The following is a 20,044-nucleotide window of genomic DNA, read 5'->3' as shown; positions in this document are numbered from 1 at the left end:
GGAGGGTACCAGAGGTTGTAGGGATTCTGGATGCTCCTTTCTGAACCCTTAGGACAGCATAGACTCTTGTGGTTTGCTTATATACATGCAGAAGTCTACAACATTAAATGCTTACGCACATAAATAAATAAAATCCAAAAATGCTTACAAGAGCCTCTACAGTTGAAATTAACTAGTGTCATTTGCAGTGTTTCATATGTTACACATTTGTTCAAGTTTTTCAAGTTTGTAAGGGCTTATCAACCTATAAACAGGAAATCATTTGTCTTAAAGCCAGTAGCTTATTCCCACCTCCTGAAAACTCACTTCAAAGTGATGGTACCTGGTACTCCATGTACGCATGCGCAGGGTATATTCAGCCAATCAACGCAGGCCTTGGGTGAGACCTTTTTTGTCCATTTGGCATCACTAAGTGTACTTAGAGACCTCTATCCGGGCATGGCTCCTGACAACAGTTTTTTTTCCTTTGAGGCTCTGATCACGGAAGGGTGCGGTTGGAAGGTGTTCATCTCTTAGATGATCTGTAAGTGATAGTTGGCTCTGATCATGGTTGTTGGACAGTTAATCGAGGTGTTATGTGGTGGGGCATCTCAGGCCCAGGTGGCCATTATGTGAGGAAAAGGCTCCTCATAGTCATTTCCTCTGGGATCTGAGGGAGAATGGAAGGTGGAGGACCGTATTCATGGAAGAGGATTGAACAGGTCAGGGGCATAGAGGATTGGGAACCCTTTGAAGAGAAAAGCTTGGGGCCTTGGGATAGGATCAGAGAGCCGGCTGCAGGACTAGGGGTCGGGGGCCAGGGAGCCATGGGTGAGAAGCCTTGGCGCTTGTCCTGTGTGCTGTTCAGGATCCATTAGAAACACACTGAGGATTCCTCCCTCCTCGTTGTCTAGTCAACGGTGTGTTCCTTTGATATACACTTTATGGACATTGCAGACAGTAGAGTTGTATAAGAAGAATGAATGAAAAGAAGAAGAGGAGATATTGCAAGAGATTCATAAGTCAACTGGGATGGATTCTGACCACGGATCCTTCCATCTCAATTGCCCATTTATTGGGATTAAAGACTTGCACTACCATGTTCAGCTTTTTCTCTCAATTTTATTTCTGTAGGATGGGATCTATCTTTGTAGTTCCGGCTGCCCTGTCTTGGGATGGCCTCGAACTTACAATCTTCAGATGTTTGAAATCCTCGGCTTCCCCAAATCCCCATTTTCTCCAATATAAGGCCTTTATGTTTGGGTGGTGGTGATGAGTGTTTCTTGTAGACTAAGCGTTGTGCCTTTTTGATATGAACATAAAGTTACCATGTTCGTTATCTTTCTGGATAGAACTGTGAGTTTACCTTAGACTGAGATAAACTGATAAACAGAATTGCTTATGTTTTGTTTAAAAAGGAATGTATGGGAGATTCAACCAAAATTCAGATGCCTCAAAGATTACAGGCGAACAAATTTTGCTCATCGTTTTCTGGAAGGAGGGGAGGAATCACATATTGAAGTGTGGCCAGGTTATGTCTTTTTTAAACTGAGAAATGGCAGATTGTTAACTTTGGTTCTGAAGGAGTTTTTTTTTTTTAAATAAGTTAAAGAAGTTTTTGAAACAAGTTGTGAGGGAAAGGGACATGGTAAATAGGATACATGGAGAAAATGTTCCTGGGAAGTATATATATATATATATATATATATATATGTGTGGTGTGTGTGTGTGTGTGTGTGTGTATGGGTATATGTGTGTATGTGTGTGTGTGTGTGTGTGTATGTGTGTGTGTGTGTATGTGTATATTTGTGTATATATACACACACACATATATATATGCATCATCATATTGAATATGTATACAGAACTCTCTGATAAAGACAAATGATTAAAAATACTATATGTTAAAAAACAAAAGAAATGATCTTTCATTGAGCTAAGATAATTATTTGACTTTTTGTCATTTTAATTATTTAAATGATACCTTTTATTCAGATAACTAAGTTCTTTTTTTTCTTTTAATTTTTTTTTTTTAAACTAAGAGGACTATTAAGTTCTTAAGAGAAGAATGGCGCTTAAGAAACTGATGGTGATACCAAAGGAAGGTTACTTATTACATTTGGACTTTGATGATGAAGAAGATGACATAAGTGTTTCAGAGGAATCTCTTACTAAAGGTATAGCATATCCAGTGTTGGGCATTAATTGTGTCCTGCATTTCATTAGACCTTTACCTAGTCTCCTAAAATGGAAGAAATCTTTGTTAAGAGTTTTCATAGACTTCATTTCTAATTTTACCTATATTTATCTATTCTTATACACGAGTTTTAGCAGCACATATACCTACTCTTGAAACTATAGTCACAATATGTTGAGAAACAATAACTTGCTATGATTTTGCCCAGGAAAAAACCTGACATAGTTCCTATAATATCTTTGCCATACATGAATTTATTTCATAAAACCTGCAAATAAATTATTTCATTTCTTTTTCTATTATATACTTACTTTATTTACATTTCACATGTTATCCCCTTTTCTACTTTCCCTTCCAAAAATCCCCTGTCCTCTCCCCTCTCCCCCTGCTCCCCAACACACCCACTCCCAATTCCTAGCCCAGGCATTTCCCAATACTGGGGCATAGGACTTTATAGGAACAAGTGGCTCTCCTCCCATTGATGACCAACTAGTCCATCCTCTGCTACATATGCAGCTGGGTCCATATGCCCCACTATTTCTTTTCTTTGATTGGTGGTTTAGTCCCAGAGAATTGTGGGGTTACTTGTTAGTTTATGTTTTTTTTTTTCCTCCTAAGTTCCTGCAAACTCCTTAAGCTCCTTGGGTACTTTCTCTAGCTCCATATTTGGGGACCCTGTGCTCAGTCCAATGGATGTCAGTGAACATCCACTTCTTTATTGGTCAGGCACTGGCAGTTCCTCTCAGGAGACAACTATATCAGTCTCCTGTCCCCAAGCTCTTGGTGTATCTTCAATAGTATCTGGGTTTGGTGGCTGTTTATGAGATGGATCCCCAAGTGAGGCAGTGTATGGATTCGTTCAGTCTAAGCTCCAAACTTTGTCTCTGTAACTCCTCCCATGGATATTTTGTTCCCCATTCTAAGAAGGAACAACATAATCACACTTTGGTCTTTCTTCTTGAGGTTCATGGGTTTTGCAAATTTTACCTTGGTCATTCTGGGATTCAGGGATAATATCCATTTATCAATGATTGCATATTATATGTGTTCTTTTGTGATTGGGTTATCTCACTTAGGAAGATATCATCCAGAGCCATCCATTTGTCTAAGAATTTCATTAAATCATTGCTTTTAATACCTGTGTAGTAATTCATTATAGAAAAAGTACCATATTTTCTATATTGATTCTTCTAAAGAGAGTCACCTGATTTCTTTTCAGATTCTTGTTATTATACATAAGGCTGCTATAAACATAGTGAAGCATGTGTCCTTATTACAAGTTGGAACATCTTCTGGGTATATGCCCAGGAGGACTATTGCAGGATCTTCTAGTAGAATTATGTCCAATTTTCTGAGGAACCACCAGTCTGATTTCCAAACTGGTTGTAACAGCTTGCAAATCCACCAGCAATGGAGTGTTCATATTTCAACACATTCTTGCCAGCATCTGCTGTTATCTGAATTTTACATCTTAGCCATTCTGACAGGTGTGAGGTGGAATCTCTGGGTTATTTTGACTTACATTTCCCTGATGATTAAGGATGTTGAATATTTTTTAGGTGCTTCTAAATCATTCGGTATTCCTTAGTTGGGAATTATTTGTTTAGCTCTGTCCCAATTTTTAAAAATAGAGAAAATTGATTTTCTGGAGTCCAGATTTTTCATCTCTTTATATGTATTAGATATTAGACCCCTATCTTATTTAGGATTGGGAAAGATTTTTTTCCCAATCTGTTGGATGCAGTTTTGTCCTATTGATAGTGTCCTTGACCTTACAGAAGCTTAGCAATTTTATGGGGTTCAATTTTTCCATGTTATTCTTGCAGCACAAGCCATTGCTGCTCTTTTTTTTTTCTTTTCATCAAGAATTTTCCCCCTTTTCCCTTGTTCCATGTTCTTCCCCACTTTCTTCTCTATAAGTTTCAGGGTCTCTGGTTTTATGTACAGTTCCTTGATCCACTTAGACTTGAGCATTGTACAAGGGATGAGAATAGATCAATATGCCTTCTTCTACATGCTAATTGCCGATTGAGCCAGCACCACTGTTTGAAAATGCTGTCTTCGTTCCACTGGATTGTTTTAGCTCCTTTGTCAAAGATCAAGTGTCCATATGTGTGTGGGTTTATTTCTCTGTCTTCAGTTCTATTTCATTTATCTACTTGTCTATCATCACTCTACCTGTACCATGCCATTTTTATCACAATTGCTCTGTAGTACAGCTTGAGTTCACGCATGGTTATTCCAAAAAAGGTTCTTTTATTGTTGGGGATAGTTTTTCCTATCTTAGGGTTGTTTTTTGTCTTGTTTTGTTTTTGTTTGTTTGTTTGTTTGTTTTGTTTAATTTCAGGTGAATTTGCAAATTGTCCTTTCTAACTCAGTGAAGAATTAAGTTGGTATTTTGATGGGGATTGCATTGAATCTATAGATTCCTTTTGGTAGGACAGCCATTTTTACTCTATTAATCCTTCCAATCCATGTGCATGGGCTATCTTTCCATCTTCTGAGATCTTTTTTGATTTCTTTCTTCAGAGATTTGAAGTTTTTATCATATGTATTTTTCTCTTCATAAGTTAGATTCACACCAAGGTATTTTATATTATTTGTGACTATTGTGAAAGATGTTTTTTTGTTTGTTTGTTTGTTTGTTTTTTGTTTAGTTTGTTTTTCATCCTGCTTTTCCTTTGTGTAGAAAAAGGCCATTGACTTGTTTGAGTTAATTTTATATTCAACTACAGCACTGAAGTTGTGTATCAGGTTTAGGATTTCTCTGGCAATTTTTTGGGTCACTGATACATGCTATCATATCATCTGGAAATAGTGATATTTTGACTTCTTCCTTTCCAATTTTTATTCATTTGTTCTCCTTTTGTTGTCTAATTACTCTGGATATGTCTTCAACTACTATATTGAATAGGTAGGGAGAAAGTGGGCAGACTTGTCTATTCCCTGATATAGTGGGATTGTTTCAAGTTTCTCACCATTTAGTTTAATGCTGGCTACTGGTTTGCTGTCCATTGTTTTTTTTTTTTTTTATGTTTAGATATGGGCCTGGCATTCCTGATCTTTCTTGGACTTTCATTATAAATGGGTGTGCATTTTGTCAAATACTTTCTCAGCATCTAATGAGTTGAGCATGTTGTTTTTGTCTTTGAGTTTATTTCTATAGTGGATTAATTTGATGGATTTCCATATATTAAACCATCCCAGGGATGAAGCGTACTTGACCATGATGGATGATCGTTTTGATGTATTCTTTGATTCAGTTTGCAAGGATTTTATTGAGTATTTTTGCTTTGATATTCATATGGGAAAATGGTCTGAAGTTTCCTTTCTTCATTGGGTCTTTGTATCATTTGAATATAATTGTAATCTGGCTTCATAGAATAAACTCAATAGTATTCCTTCTCTTCTGATTTTGCATAATAGTTTGAAGAATATTGGTATTAGGTCTCCATGTGTAAGACCCCCGAAACTGGACCTCCACTGAAGCCCATTCAAGTCCCAGAATGAGCTGGCCAGCACCCCAATGACTCAAGAGAAAACTATACCTGATGCAAACAGAAAGAGGTTTTATTATCAGCTAGCTGAGGACAAACTCCTTCCACCGTGCAGGGCAGGGGAGTTTGACCCTGAGCTGTGACAGAAGGGGGCTTTTAACAGCTGGCTGAGGAATTGGGATGAAAGTTCAGAGGAGTTGGGAACAGATGGGAGGAGTTGGGAGAAGAGTTGGGAGGAGTTGGAAAGAGTAGGGAGGAATGTTGTTCTCTGCCTGGATGTCTTTCGTAAAGTTACAATTATCACATCTCTGGCTGTAAGGCTCAGAAACAAAAAGGCTTTTTGCAGGCTATAAATAACAAAGAGCTTCTTTCTGACTGCATTTGTAGAGATCAGGGACAACAAGCTTGGAGAATATCCAGGGGCTTTACCTTCCAGGGAGAACTGCTCTAAGTTGGAGTCTCACATTCCCCACTACATCTTCTACATAGTTCTAGTCTTAAAACTAGGAAAAATAACCGCTAGCCCAGCTGCCAAACAAAGCCAACATGAGGTCACAGCTCTAGGATTTGTAACCTTGAGAGCCTCAAAATGCACTTGAATGAGACAAAAGTTTCTCTTGCCGTCGTACGAGGAAGGGAGGAGGTTCCTGTGCACTGCCTGGTGAATATGAGCAGCACTGGGCCATTGAGCCATGGTGGGCTGGGTGCAGGAGCCCAGCACATGCTGGAGTAGCGGTGGTGGTGTTTGCCAAAAGCAGCAGGTAGGTGTTTTTTGTTTGTTTGTTTGTTTTTGTTTTTTTGGTTTGTTTGTTTGTTTTTTGCTATTTTTTTGTTTTATTTTTCAGCAATTCCAAGGCATTTTTATGACCAGTTCTAGGGTCTTTTAGCGAGCTAGCAGGGGTTCAAAAAAAGGAACATCAGGGTCAAACATTCCCCCTGCTTCTGTTAAGGAAGGTGGTCCCCAATTGAGAATTTGGAAGGGTGTAAGTTTAAATTTTCCTGTGGTGTTCCATACTCACAATAAGGTGAAGTGAAGGAGAGCTTCATAATCTTTTCTGCATGTCTCTAAAGCCGATTTAGTCAAGGTTTCTTTTAATTCTCTATTCATCTGCTCTACCTGTTCTGATGTCTGGGGTCTATATGGACAATGTAACTTCCAATCGATCCCCAATTTTCTGGCTAACCCTTGGCTTACCTGGGCAAAGAAGAAGGGGCACTTGATTGATGAAAGTACCTTAGGGATGCCAAATGATGGGGACATTTCCTCTAATATCTTCTTTGCCACAACATTGTCGGTCTCCTTCTTAGTGGGGAAGGCTTCGACCAAGCCTAAAAAGGTGTCTATAAAAAGTAATAGATATTTATTACTGTACTTGGCGAAATTAACTTCAGTGAAATCTACTTTTCAGAATGTACCAGGCCGTCACCTCTTAACCCCCCCTCTGGGGAGCATTATTCTGGTGCCTGACATTGGTGAGTGCACAGGCTTGGCATTCATTAACAAACTCCTGGGCAACATCTGTCAATCTAGTAACATAGTAGTTTGAGCTCTTAACAATTTCTTTAGCTTCTTAGTTTCCAAGTGGGGGAGCCTGTGTAGATTGGCTACATATTATAACCCTTCTCTGGTGGGCAGGATCCAGTGACCATCTTGGGTCTTGGCCACTCCTTGGGTAGTATATACACATATCTCAGGTATTTTTTTTTCTGTTCTTGATCTTCTAGACTGTAGTCCAAGCCTGCGTCTTTGAGTTTAAATGGTTTTTAAGTTCTTTATTTTTTTTTCCCTAGGGCCGCATGTTTGGCAGCAAGGTCAGCCATCTGATTTCCCTTCACTATGGCATCATGACTTTTTTGGAGATGGGTGCAATGTATGATGGCCAGTTAATTTTTTTTTCGAAAGTGTTTGGCTTCTAATAGGTTCAAGATTTCTTTTTTATTTTTAATATCTTTCCCATCAGATGTGAGTAACTCCTGTTTTCTATAGATCACCCCATGTATGTGAGCAGTGGTGAAAGCATACTTGCTGTCTGTGTAGATATTGATGTTTTTCTCTTTGGCCAGCTGCAAGGCTTGGGGGAGTGTGATTAGCTCTTCTCTCTGGGCTGTCATGCCTTCAGGCAAGCTGCTGTCCTCGATGGTTTTTTTTCCATTGACCACTGCTGCCCCTGCTTTTCTTTTACCTTCAACCAAAAAGTGTATACCATCTGTGTACCAGTTAGGGCAGCCTGGCCATGGCTGGTCAGTAAGGTCTTTCTTAATTTCAGTTTTTTTCTGCCAGGATGTCTATACCTTGGTGTATTTGTAGGAAGTCGTCGGCTTCCGGCAGCAAGGTGGCAGTATTCAGGATAGGAGGGGGTGCAAACTATACTCTTTCAGTCAGTAAAAGGCTCTGTTAATGGGTGCTGTGAGCAATAGTCATCCAGCAATCAGGCAGCTGTCTAATGATGCTTTCTAAGGCATGGGGATATAGGGGCTACTACTATAGTTCATTGACCTAGAGTCAGTTTGTCAGCCTCTTTGAGAAATACTGACACAGCAGCAGCAATAACTTTTAAGCAAGATGGTCATCCACTGTCCACTGGGTCTAATTTTTTTTTTTTAAACAATTGGGCCACAGGTCGTTTCTATTTCCCCAGATCTTGGGTCAGGACCCATCTCACTATTTCTGCTGTTTTGTCTACATAGAGAATGAAAGACTAGGTCAGGTCTTGCAGGACTAGAGTTGATGCACTAAGCAAGATTTTTTTAATTCTTTAAAGGCTTCCGGTGTTTGGGGGTCCATGAGAAAGTCACAGTCTCTTTAGTAAGGGGGTATGGTAGAGAGTGCCAGGGTGGCAAAGCCTGGCTTTTTAACAGGTAGCAACAGAGTATTCCAGGAAGACTGACAAGGGACCAAAACACCAAGTTCTAAGAGACTATGAATGTGAGGTCTAATGCCCTCTTGGGCCTCTTTGCTCATGGGGTATTGTTGTATCAGTTTCCAGTGTCACAAGGATGGGGTGCACCCTCTTTGCCTCTCTTATATCCCAAGTCTCTGCCCAGCATTTAGGATATCTCCCTTACCTGGTCCCTTCTAATACTTTTCTTGACAGGGATTGAGGCTCATGTAATCTATATTCTTCTTCTAATTTTAAAGTTCAAATTATAGAGATAGAGGCTTGCCAAGGGATTGAAGTTCCTTCAAAAGAAAAGCTTATTTGGACTTTTAAATTTGCTACTATGTCTCTTCTCAACAATAAAGTGGGGCATTCAGTAATGACGAGGAAGGAATCAGTTACTTGCCTTACTCCTAGATTAATTTTCTTATCAGTGGTCCAAGATTATGGTTTCTGTTTTGTTTTTGTTTTTGTTTTTTTTTTTTGTTTGTGTGTGTGTGTGTGTGTGTGTGTTTTCGAGACAGGGTTTCTCTGTGTTGCCTTGGCTGTCCTGGAACTCACTCTATAGACTAGGCTGGCCTCGAACTCAGAAATTCGCCTGCCTCTGCCTCCCGAGTGCTGGCATTAAAGGCGTGTGCTACCACGCAAGGTGAGAATGGTTTCTGAACAGTAGCCCCAATTACTTCGTATTTCTGGTTTCTCAATTTCTCCAGTGACTTTGTCAGGACTGAAAAAACTGCTCTGATACCAAGAAGGGAAGCCGTAGGGGTCTCTTCCACAGTTAGGGTTACACTAGTCTCAGGGAATGGGTCTGTGCCCCATATCACCTAGTCATCATCCTCTGGAGTAAGGACTTAGTTGTTCTGATATCTGTCTCTTTCATGGCACAGTCTCTTGCCCAGTGTCCCTTTTCTTTACAGTACCCACATTGGTCCTTATGTAGAGGTGGTCATAAAGGTCCTATGGAGTTCTGAGGTCTTTTTGGCCCTGTGTTGCCCAGGTACCCTGTCTGCCTTCTCCCTCCAACTTTTTTATAAACTTCCTTATCACTTGCAAATGTATCCAAAATCCTATTTAAAATTCTTGCCTGCCTTCCATCTCATCTACTTTCTCTTGCCTCAGCTGCTCTCTATTCTCTTTCTCCTATTTTTTTTTTAGTCTCTCTCTTATGGTACACTCTCTGCCTCCTTAACCAGATCTTGCAAAGATAGTGTTTACAGACTCTCTAGACACTGTAACATTCTCCTAATGGCAGAAGCAGACTGCCCAATGAAAGCCATGGCCACAGTGGCCTGCTGGCTCTCTGACACAGGGAGTGTAATGCCTGTATGCTTCTAAGAGGCACTCTAGAAACTCTGCTGGTAGCTCCTTTTCCTCTTGTAGGATCCCTCTTACCTTGGCCACATTGCTGGGTTGTCAGCTCCTCTCATTCCTGGTAATGTATCCCTGCGCCAAACTGTCAACTGCTCACTACCTTCAGGCCTGTTAGGGTACCAGTCAGTATGTGTCAGAGGGGGAAGCATGCATCTATGTCATTTGGAAGTTGTGTCAGCCATCCATTTGCCCCCAGCACATTCATTCTTACCTCCAGCAGAATCCTTTTCTTCTCCTGTGTGATAAAAATAACCCTTAAAAGCTGTTGACAGTCATCCCAAGTTGTCTGATGAGAGAACATGAGAGATTCCATTAGATTAGTAAGGGTAGAGGGGTTTTCAGAGAAGGCGGCGTGATTTGCCTTCCAATTATAGAGATCAGAGAAGGAAAAAGCCCAGTAATGAAGAGGCTGCAGTTCCGGGGTCTGCTGGAGTAGGCCATAAGTACCTAAGGCCAGCAAGGTTGTTGAGTCTAGTCTCTCTGGACTCCATGCTCATTTGTCTTGTGTTCCAGCAGCTGGACCCTCCCTCGTGTCTGCAGTGGTACCCTGGTGAGGTATCTGGGTGAGACCGGTTAGTGATATGAGGGTGTGGTGTTACAATATTCTAGAAGTTCTTCTATCTCTGGATAGATCTTGGGAGGAGCCAAGGGTTGCAGTTCACCCCCCAACATATTTATCTTAGGTTTTTTTTTTTTTTTTTTTTTTTTTTTTTTGTGAGTGGTGGAAAGCTAGGACTTGGGAGTCCAGCTTGTTTTTCTGAACCCAAGGCTTCAACCAGGATGGGGTCAGGTGAGCTTCCTGCGCGGAAAATTCCGAGATGTCAATGTAGGGTGCTTGTTCTGGTTGAGACCCTAGTCTCTTCTGTGCAACAACATCTTTAACTGCAGAAATCACAATCAGTTCAATAGTGACCTCTGTTGGCCAACTAACACCAAAAGCCGGCCATTTTGTTGATAAGAAAGTTCTCCAAAATCTCTTTCTGACATCTACAAACAGACTGTGAATCCTAGTAGTAATTTCAGTTCAATTCTCAAGAATCAGTCCAAGAGTAGTGCTAACAGTCTGTCCCATCATCAGAGTCACATACAGGGAGACAAACACAATATATATATATATATATATATATATATATATATATATATATATAAACAGAAACAGACAGCTGAGTGAGCACATGCTCACTTGGCACCCAGTAACAGAAACAGACAGCCAAGTGAGCGCACTCTCATTTGGCACCTCGATTGGAGATCTCCATGCATCCCTGGAGCTCCCTCAGACCTTCTGGGATGTCTCCCAGTGCAGCAAGTGGTTACGACTAACATGTCTGTCAGTATCCCTGCCCTCCATCCAGAACAGGGAGGTCGTTGCTCTCAGGAGTGCAGACAACTGCAAACCATAATGCTGAATTCAAACACAGCCGACAGACAAAGACATTGCAAAGACAGGATCCTACCTCCAAGTGGGGTCTCTGTGAACTGTAGTAGGCCTCCTGGTGTATGAGAATGCACATGTAAGTCTCCCGAAGTTGGGCTTCCACTCATGTGCCGGAATGAGCTGGACAGCAAACTCGAGAGATAATCACACCTGATGCAAACTACAAGACGTTTTATTATCAGCTAGCTGAGGATGAAGTCCTTCTACCATACAGTGTGGGGATTTCAACCCCGAGTGGTGACAGTGGGGGGCTTTTAAAAGCTAGCTGAGGAATTGGGAAGAGTTGGGAGGATAGCTAGGAGGAGGTGGGTAGAGTTGGGAGGAGTTGGGAGGAGTTGGGAGGAACTGGGTGCAGTTGGGAAGAGATGGGAAGAGTTGGGAGGAGTGTTCTTCTCTGCCCAGATGTCTTTGGTAAAATTACAATTATCACATCTCTGGCTGTAAGGCTCAGAAACAAAAAAGGCTTTTTGCAGGCTATAGTGAACAAAGAGCTTCTTTCTAGCTGTATGTTTAGAGATTAGGGAAAACAAGCTTGGGGAAAGTCCAGGGGCTTTACCTTCCAGGGAGAAACGCTCTAAGTGGAGGTCTCACACATGAAGATCTGATAGAAATCTGATGGGTTCATCAGATCCTGGGCTTTTTTTGGTTGGGAGACTTAATGACTGCTTCTATTTCTTTAGGGGTTATGGGAGTAATTACAGGATTTATCTGATACTGATTTCAATTTCCTACCTATTATCTCTCTAGATAAGTGTGCATTTTTTCCTTATTTCCTTATTTTCATTTTTTTTTGAATACATGCTTGTTTAATAAGATCTGATCTGGATTTCCTAAGTTTCTGTTGTTATGGCTCCCTTTTCAATTCTGGTTTTGTGAATTTGGTTACTGTCCCTTTGCCCTGTAATTAGTCTGGCTAATATTTTATCTATCTTCTTGATTTTCTCAAAGAATCAGCTCCTAATTTGTTTGATTTTTTTTGTGTGTGTGTATGTGTGTGTGTGTGTGTGTGTGTAGAATTCCTTTGTTTCCATTTGGTTGATTTCAACCCTGAAATTGATTATTTCCTGCCTTCTACTCCTCTTGAGTGAATTTACTTCCTTTGGTTCTAGAATGTTTAGGTGTGCTGTCAACCTACTCCTATATCCTCTGTCCAATTTTTATTTGGAGGCATTCATAGCTATGAGTTTCCTTCTTAGAACTGTTTTGATTGTGTCCCATAACTTTTGGTATGTTGCAGGTTCATTTTCATTAAACTCTAAAAAGTCTTAAATTTATTTCTATTTCCTCCTTGCCCAAGTTATCACTCACTATATTGTTGTTCACCTACTATGTTTATGTGTGTTTTCAATTATTTATAACATTATTGAAAATCAACCTTAGTCCTTGGTGATCAGGTAGGATGCATGGGATTATTACAACATTTTTATATCTGTTAAGGCATGTTTTGGGACTGATTATATGGAGAAGGCATCATGAGGTGCTGAGAAGAATGGGCATCATTTTGTTTTAGGGTAAAATGTTCTATAGATATCAACTAATCTATTTGTTTCATAACTTCTGTTAGGTTCGCTGAGTCCCATTTAATTTTTGATTCCAGTATCTGTCTATTAATGAGGGAGGGGAGTTCCGCTATTATTGTCTTGGGTACAATGTGTGATTTAAGCTCTACTAAAGTTTCTTATAGGAATGTGAATGCCATTGCATTTGATGTATAAATGTTCAGAATTGGGAGTTCATCTTGGTAAATTTTAACTTTGATGAATATGAAGTGTCCCTCCTTTTCTTTTTTGATAACTTTGGGTTGAAAGTCAAATGTACTTGATATTAGAATTGCTACACAAGCTTGTTTCTTTGGACCATTAGCTTGGAAAATTGTTTTCTAGCCTTTTACTCTGAAGTAATATCTGTCTTTGTCCCTGAGGTTTGTTTCTGGTATGATGGGTCTTGCTTACACATCCAGTCTGTTAGTCTATGTCTTTTTATTGGTGAATTGAATCCCCTCATATTAAGAGATACTAAGGAAAAGTCTTTGTTGCTTCCTGATATTTTGATGGAATTTTTTCATGTAGCTATCTTCTTTTATGTTTGCTTCAAGATAAATATCTTGCTTTTTCGAGAGTGTAATTTCCCTCCTTATATTGGAGTTTTCCCTTTATTATCCCTTGGAGGGCTGGATTTGTTCATAAATATTGTGTAAATATTGTTTTTTCATGGAATACCTTCTTTTCTCAAACTATGGTAAGATATTTTTGCTGTGTATTATAGCCTTGGCTGGCATTTCTGTATGATATATGCCCAGGATCTTATGGCTTTCATAGTCTCAGAGGTTAAGTTAGGTATAGTTCTGATAAGTCTTCCTTTATAAGTTACTTGAAATTTCCCATATTGCTTTTAATATTCTTTCTTTCATTCTGTTCTTTTTTCCTTTTCCTTTTTTTTTTTTTTTTTTTTTTTTGCATTTGATGTTTAGATTATTATATGATGGCAGGAATTTCTCTTCTGGTCTAAACTATTTGGAGTTTTGTAGACTTCTTGTATATTCACGGGAAACACTTTTTTTAGGTTAGGGAAATTTTCTTCTATAATTTTGTTGAATATACTCACTGTCCCTATAGTTTGGAAAAATTACTTTTCATCGATACCTATTATCCTTAAGTTTCGTCATCTCTTTGTGTCCTGGATTTCATCAATGTGATTGTTTCCTTTCTAAAATCTCTTTCAAAAACTCACATGGGCAGTTTCTTGTGAGAAATTCAAATCTTTAGTACTTTCTTAACTATTATTTATATAGCATCCATTCAAATGTTTCTATTTTCTCTTGTCAATACAGTAAAGAAGAGCCCAGCATTTGACAAAGATGAGAATATATCGACTCACATAAAAAAGGATGGAGATATGGGGTAAAATTTTCAATAGAGTATTTCAATAGAGTTCAATAGAGTACTTCATAAGTAGTGTTTGTGATCCCTTCACTGGAGAAGTGGATTCAGGAAGATGAACAATTCAAAGTCAGACACTGCTATATGTTGTGTTCAAGCCCAGATTGAGGTCCTTGAGACTTTGTGATCACAAACACATAGCAACTCATACAGTAGGACCACCTGCATGAGATCTTCCCAGGTATACACAAAAAGAAAAGGAAAAACATCAAAAGAATAAGAGGGGGGCCATCTGGGAAGAAGAAGGGTCTCAGCAAGAGTCGTAGAGGTATGAATAAACTACTGTGGGGTGTAAATGTATGAATTGTAAAAAGTAAATCATACAAGTTCACTTTGGTAGTCCACCATGTATTTTATATGTATATGCCATTTGTTCCGAACCAAACATATATTTATTATAAATAATTAAAAGAAGGTTCTGTTTAAAGTTTTCTGTGGGGAAGAAAAATGTCCTACCACTTCACGATATTTCTTACATTAATTTTTATATTCCTTTCTTAACAGAGGTGAACTAGACAGTATGTTGGATAAATCTGGAGGTATGTGTTTTTGGAGGTTTTTGCCTGGTTTTTGAAGAGGTCAGAAGAGGGAATCAGATCTCTATAACCCCTATACCATAGGGGATAATTTTAGATTTCACAGTAATTGTAGTTCTCTTTAAAACCCATATGAGATGACTTCTCAACCAACATTCAGAATGAATGATTAGCTGAAGGTGTAGCTCAGTGGTAAAATACCATGTAAAAGTTATGAGTTTCATCTTCAGTGGGCAAAACAAAAAAAAGAAAAAAACAAAAACAAAACAAAATCCAACCAACCCACCAAATTAACAAAAAAACTACCAAACAAACAAAACTCTGCAATAAGCCTCTCCAATGAAATGTTAGTTTGTGCAGTTTTCCAAATCAACTTCAGATTGTAAAGTGAGCAAGAAACCCAATTTGTTGTTGTAAGGAAACGAGCAAAACCAGCATTAAGCATTTTAGGAGCCTAAACTTAAGCATGATTAGAGAGAGAGAGGGAAAAAGAGAGTGGCTACAAGCTGTTTTGGTAAAGCGCTTGCCTTGAAAGTATATGGAGTTAAGGTGGGGACATAGAATCCACTTAAAAAATGCAGGCTGCAACCCAGTGTTGAGTAGGTGGAGACACCTTGCTGGCTAGCAAGGCTAGTGGCATTGGTGAGCTGCAGATTCTGAGAGACCATGTCTCAAGTTTTAAGTTTGGTCAGCTAGTGATGTCACATGCCTTAATTCCAGCAATTGGGAGGCAGAGGCAGGGAGATTTCTGAGTTTGAGGCCAGCTTGGTATACAGGGTGAGTTCCAGGACAACCAAGGCTATACAGAGAAACCCTGTCTTGAATAAAAAAATAAAATTAAAGTAAGTTGGAATATGATTAGAATGCAGTAGATGTCTATTTGTGGCTTTCTTGTGTACACTCATACTGAAATATATACACATCATTTTTTTGCCGAAACTCTTTTTAAGATTTACACAGTCCAGTAAAATTATGGTGTTTCTTTTTCTCTTTCTTGAAATAGATAATATTAAGAAAGTGTCATAATTTTATGATCTCTCCTGTATAGTAAAAATGAACATCTATCAAGAGACATGATCCAGCACACCTTAAAACATGCAAAGGACAGGGATGGAAAGATGGCTTAGAAATTAAGAGCACTTGTTGTTCTTGGACAGAACCAAGTTTTAGTTCCTAGAACCCATATAATGGCTCACAACCATTTTTAATTCTTTATCCAGGGGTTTTGGAATTATCTTCTAGTTTCTATGAACAACATACATGCAGGTTGTATAAATACAAACACGCAAAAACACATTACATAAAAAATAAAACAATTTAAATTACAATCAAGAGGCCCTTCATCTGAAAAAAAAAGTAGGAGAGTCTTTTTAGGGGTTCATTTATTTTAACTTTCAAGTTAGTATTGCAAACTTGGAAAATGGAAAGCCTCTGGGTATTAGTAGCAGCTAAAATACTACCTCCCTTTTGCTGCTTGGATGACAGATGAGTGATAGAGCCTAACTCGCCCTTAGTATACATGTGAAAACACAGCCAATCAGCAAGGGGCTTTGCTGAGATTGCTTTCCTGCTATCCAAACCCTGTTACCCAGTATGCTTTGTAGTGGTCATGAAGCCCAGTTCTTGAGGAAGAAATGTGCGTGAGGAAGCATGGTAGGGAGAAGTCTCAGTGGAGGTAGTCAATTGTCTGTTGAAAGATGGTTAATCCTGTTTGAGCTGGAGGTCTGTGTTGGGATGAAGGTGGAAGGGTGGACGTGTTACTTCAAGAGTAAGGAGAGGAGGTGACTCTCACTGGACACAGGAAGGTACTGCTTCCAAGTTCACAATTGACTTTCCCATCGGCATCTGCTGAGAAAAACAGAGAACTTCACTAAGGGCAGGAGTTTGCACAGAATAGCTCCTAGCAGAAAGCAGGAATGCCAGGGTATTGCAGACCCTGAAAGTCTTCTTGGGGCCTGGAGATGTGAGGTGTGAGTAAACTGGATGTCAGTTAGTGGCACCAACAGAATAAAACCTTCCTTTTGCTGCTGCTGCCAAACAGGAATTCATTATAAATAAACTAAAGACCAGTCTTCATTTTCTTCTACCTGTTGTTAAAATGCCAGATTGCTGAAATTTCTATATATAGTCTCCAAACTGCCTCAAAATACAGAGGCTGCTCTCAGCCTCAGAAGTACTGGGACTTCAGACATAATTTAGGCCAGGCAGTCTTTATTTATATGTTGTTTTGGTTTAGGGAAGTAAGCTGTAACTCTATATCTCAGGATTGTCTGAATCCTCAATTGCAGCTTGGACTGGCCTTGAACCTAAAGTCCTCATCCTTACAAATGTACCTGGACTTGAGGAAACATATATATTTTATTTTTTTATATTTAATTTTTTTATCCTTTTTTTTTTTCATTGTTGAAGTTTGAAACCAGTACTTCTTGCTGTAGCAGTAAAATATTTGTCCAACCAGGAAGAACTTTATATTTTAGATCTGCTTTAGGTTTGTATTGTGATGAAAAAGATTGAGGAGCTTGGTTGTGATAAAAGCAACCATGATTTCATTTGGAGACTGAGATGCAGAGACATTTACTCTAATTTATCAAAAACTTAGCAGGAATGGTACCAAAATTTATATCATCCTGAGATTACATATAAACCTACTTGAAGTCACAGTTAAAGCCATCATTGTGTGTGTGTGTGTTTATTTACATTTCAAATATTAGCCTTTTGCTGATTTCACCCCAGAAAGTTTCTATTCCATTCTACCCTTCTATGCTTCTATGAGCATGTTCTCCCAACCACCCACTCCCACATTTCTACTGTGGCAGTTGTCTGCACTGGGGCATGCAGCCTTCACAGGATCACAGGACCAAGGACCTCTTCTCTCACTGATGTCTGACAATGCCATCCTCTAATATATATGTAGCTGGAATCATGGGTCCCCCTCTTTGTTTGGTGGCATAGTCATGGGTGCTCTGGGGGGTTACTTGTTTCATATTGATGTTCTTCCTGTAAGGTTGCAAAACCCTTCAGCTCCTTCAGTCCTTCCTCATCCCCTCCACTGGGGACCCCATGATCAGGCTGTGACCATCACCCTCTGTTCTTGCCAAGCTCTGGCAGTGCCTCTTAGAAGACAGTCATATTCAGCTCCTGTCAGCAAGCACATGGTATCGACAATAGTGTATGTGTCTGCTGTCTGTGTATGGGATGGATCCATATGTTGAGCAGACACTGGATGGTCTGTTTGGTTCATATTGATATTCTTCCTATAAAGTTGCAAACCACTTCAGCTCCTTCAGTCCTTCCTCTAACTCCTCCACTGGGAACCCCATGATCAGTCTGATTTCTGGCTGTGAGATTCAGTCTCTGTTCCTACCAAGCTCTGGCAGAGCCTCTCAGGAGACAGCCTTATTAGGCTACTGTCAGCAAGTACTTGTTAGTATCTACAATGGTGACTGGGTCTGGTGTCTGTACTGGGTCTGTATATGAGATGGTTCCACAGGTTGTGCAGATTCTGTGTGGTCATTCCTTCAGTCTGTGCCCTGAACTTTGTCTCAATATTTCCTCCCAGTAGTATTTTGTTCCCCATTCTAAGGCCCGAAACACCCTCACTTTTTTCTTCCTTCTACTTGAGCTTCATGTGGACTGTGAATTACATTTTGGGTATTCTGAGCTTTTAAGCTAATACCCAATTATCAGTGAGTGCATACCATGTTTTTTACTTTGGGGTTTTGTTACCTCATATAGGATGATATAATTTAGATCCATCCATTTGCCTGTGAATTTCATAAAGCCATTGTCTCTGTACCATTACCATACACTTTTTTTTTTTAATCACTATTTTTGTATAATACACATTGAGGTCACGAATGATTCCCCCTGAAGTTCTTTTATTGTTGAGATCTGTCTTTCGATATTCTGGGGTTTTGATATTACGAATGATTTTGCATATTGCTGTTTCTATCGCTATGAAGAATTGAATTTGAATTTTGATGGAGAGTGCATGGAATCTGTAGATTGCTTTTGACAAGACATCCACTTTTACTAAATTAATCGGGTCACCAATCTATGAAGCATGGGAGATCTTTCCATCTTCTGAGATTTGTAATTTCTTTCTTCAGAGAATTGAAGTTCTTGTCATGGAGAATTTTCACTTGCTTGGTTTGAGTCACACCAAGGTATTATAATTTGTGACTTTTGAAGGGTGTTGTTTCCATAATTTCTTTTCAGCCTGTTTATCCTTTGAATAGAGGAAAGCTACTGATTTGTTTCAGTTAATTGTATATCTAGCCACTTTGATGAAGTTGTTTTTAAGGTTTACAGGTTCTCTGGTGGAATTTTTGGGGTCACTTAAATATACTATTTTATCATCTGCTAATAGTGATATTTTGACTTCTTCCTTTCCAATTTTTTATTCCTTTGACCTCTCTTGTTGTCTATTTGCTCTGGGTAGAACTTCTAGTACTATAGTGAACAAGTAGGGAGAGACTGAGAATCCTTGTCTAGTCCTGTCTTGTCTTATTTTAGTGGGATTGCATCACGTTTCTCTCCATTTAATTTGATCCCAGAAGTTAGAGTCACGCCAAGGTATTTTTTATTATTTGTGATTATTAAGAAGGGTGTTGTTACCTAATTCCTTTCTCAGCCTGTTTATTCTTTGTGTAGAGAAAGGCCATTGACTTGTTTGAGTTAATTTTATATCCAGCTACTTCACCGAAGCTGTTTATCATGTTTAGGAGTTGTCTGGTATAATTTTTAGGGTCACTTATATATACCATCATATCCTCTGCAAAAATAGATATTTTGAATTTTTCCTTGCCAATTTGTGTCCCCTTCATTTCCTTTTGTTGTCAAACTGCTCTGGCTAAGATGTCAAGTACAATATTGAATAGGAGGGAAGAAAGTGGGCAGCCTTGTCTAGTCTTTGATTTTAGTGGGTTTGCTTCCAGCTTTTCACCATTTATTTTGACGTTGGCTACTGGTTTTCTGTAGATTGCTTTTATCTTGTTTCGGTTTGGGCCTTGAATTCCTAATCTTTCCAAGACTATTAACATGAATCGGTGTTGGATTTTGTCAATGATTTCTCCGCATCTAAGCAGATGATCATGTGGTTTTTGTCTTTGAGTTTGTTTATATAATGGATTACATTGATGGATTTACATATATTAAACCATCCCTACATCCTTGAAATTAAACCTACTTGGTCATGATGGATGATTA

General features: G+C 39.1%; 1 long non-coding RNA gene across 1 annotated transcript; it reads left to right on the top strand.

The window, feature by feature from the left end:
- Positions 1-474: 474 nt before the first annotated feature.
- LOC146999713 (uncharacterized) lies at positions 475-14,249 on the top strand. The gene is made up of 3 exons (XR_015046420.1): positions 475-523; positions 2,022-2,156; positions 14,192-14,249. It is a non-coding gene; the product is annotated as an uncharacterized LOC146999713 (long non-coding RNA).
- The last annotated feature ends 5,795 nt before the right edge of the window (positions 14,250-20,044 follow it).

This window comes from Mus caroli, unplaced genomic scaffold, assembly GCF_978045245.1.
Source record: "Mus caroli unplaced genomic scaffold, Mus_caroli_1 scaffold_52, whole genome shotgun sequence".
Taxonomy (NCBI): domain Eukaryota; kingdom Metazoa; phylum Chordata; class Mammalia; order Rodentia; family Muridae; genus Mus; species Mus caroli.
Note: the sequence above shows the minus strand (reverse complement) of the source record. Positions and strands in the feature narration are given on the sequence as shown.